This window comes from Hyaena hyaena, unplaced genomic scaffold, assembly GCF_003009895.1.
Source record: "Hyaena hyaena isolate Hyena2069 unplaced genomic scaffold, ASM300989v1 scaffold_1083, whole genome shotgun sequence".
Taxonomy (NCBI): domain Eukaryota; kingdom Metazoa; phylum Chordata; class Mammalia; order Carnivora; family Hyaenidae; genus Hyaena; species Hyaena hyaena.
In genome coordinates this window covers 72,998-75,327 of record NW_024081715.1, presented here as the reverse complement: position 1 = coordinate 75,327, position 2,330 = coordinate 72,998, and positions in this window count along the sequence as shown.

Genomic DNA, 2,330 nt, shown 5'->3' with positions numbered 1-2,330 from the left:
TGTCCCAAATCACTCCTTTGGATCTTCTTCACTGTGCTGTGGTTGAAGACTGGGTGATCTTTTTCTGGTCAGCTAAGTCCTGTGCCCCACCGCTTGGCTGGGACATAATCTCCTGCTTCATGTGCCCCAGGCATTGGGGAAGTGCCTCCCCATTTACCCCCAATATGTGGTCCTAGCTGGCTCGGTCTTGTGCTGTAGAACTTCAGGTTAAGGGGACCAGTTTCTTCTGCTGTAGACTGTGCTCCTGACTTACCACTGAACCTGGAAATGACTCTTCCTTTCCAGATGTGCAAACAAGGCAGCCGGCCCCAGTCCAAAGAAATCCCTGCAGATAGACATGGGATCTCTCTCCAAAAGCCCCGCAGTTAGAGATGGGATCATGGGATCCCTCTCAGTTCAAGGTTTTTCTCTTGTTCAGATACAGTCCTATGTTTCCCCAGAAGCTCTTTCTCTTCCCTTTGTCTCTCTGTAGAAGGAGATCCTTCCCTTCCATGCCTATGTGGTTCATTTTATCTCCCCCATTTCACAATCACACACCTATGGGTCTGTCTGATTTAACCATTTTCTCCCAGGTAGACTCTGTCTCTTTTCCTCCCAGACTCTTGTGGTTCAAAGTCCTTTGGTTTCAGCCTTTCTTTGTTTGAGAGATACAGGAAATACAGATCCCCTTACTTCTCCACCATGTTCACCTATTCTTTAGATTTCGTCATATTAAATCTCATGTTTATAGTAGATCTAAGTGGTGATGTTTTCAGGACACTGGAGATAAGGAGAGAGGCCTTGGTTGGAGATATGAATCCATGTGATGAAGTTTTGGGGTGATGGTGGGGTTCATGGGATTTGGAACTGATGGCCAAGAATTCTTGAAGACATCTCTGGTGCAAAATGGTGATTTAATTAAAGCACAGGGACAGGACCCCTGGGCAGAAATAACTGCACTGGGATTGTGTAGTGTTGCCTTATATACTATGGAGCTAGGGGAAGTAAAGTCAAAAGGGAAGCTTCCAAAGAGATTTTATATGCTAAAGACTCACATATTACAGAAGGCCTAGCTATTGTCAAGCTAAGGTTGTTTTTCCCTCTAGCAAAGCATTAACTTTAGACAGTAGGGAGTTCCTGGAGAAATGTTATCCTCTGTATTTTCCTCAAGTAATTGTCAATGGACTGCAGGTTATAAGGAAATTTAATTTTACTTGCCATTTCTTTTTTGCCTTTGTTCCCCATATCACTATGGAGCAGTGATGTTGGTTCTTCAGGAAACTGACTCTACAGGTTTCTGGAGTTTAGGCCATTGGTAAGATTGCCTTTTTCTTGTAATTTACTAAGATATTTGTAAATTGATAGAGACTATATCAGTTTAACCATTGGTTTTCTGTCATTTCATTTGTCCTTGGGCAGCCAGGCATGCCTGAGGAATATCATGTAAATCCCACCTGGGGTGGTGGCGGCAATGTCATCTTTTTTGCCCTCAGCCTGCTTTATATTCCCTCATCACAGGCATCAATAACACATAGATTTTATCAGTTAAAACCTTGAAAAGATATTACATCACCCAAGATATATATATCTCAATAAAGAAAAGAACTGAAGACTAAGATTATATAATATAAATAGTTTTGATTTTTGTTTTAGACTTGGTTTCTATCATTTTTGCTCAGGTTTTAATATTATCTCTGTACTTCAACAAGTAGGATTTTTCTTTTCATTTACAAACAAAAAATGAATTTGAGGCTCAAAGAGATAATTTACCATCCTCAAAGCCTCATAGCTAACATGTGGGGCTTGGACTAGTCTCTTAGTGTTCCTTTTCTAAAGCTCAAAATCTTCATTGCTGCCAACAGTCTCCTTACGGGGCTTCTTTTGTTATTTTTAGGAGAAAAATGTAACTTAATTTGAATCAGAAATGCAATCAGAAAAGAATAGATTTTCTTTTTTTTTTTTAATTTTTTAAAAGTTTATTTATTTTGAGAGAGAAAGAGAGCACAAGCAGGGAAGGGTCAGAGAGAAGGAGAGACAAAATCCCAAGCAGGCTCCATACCCTCAGTGCAGAGCCCAATGCAGGACTCGAACTCACAAACTGTAAGTTCATGGCCTGAATTGAGATCAAGAGTCAGATGCTTAACCAACTGTACCACCCAGGTGCTCCAAGGATAGATTTTCTTGAGCTACACCTATGCTTGAATGTCCCATTGGATTTTATTGGCATCATTGCCTCTGAAAGAATGATTCACAGTCAAAAAAAAAAACAAACAAACATTGTATACTTTGTTCCAGACAAAAAACTAGACCATTCAACATTCATTAATAAATAAGTCTAAAATAACCCTCTG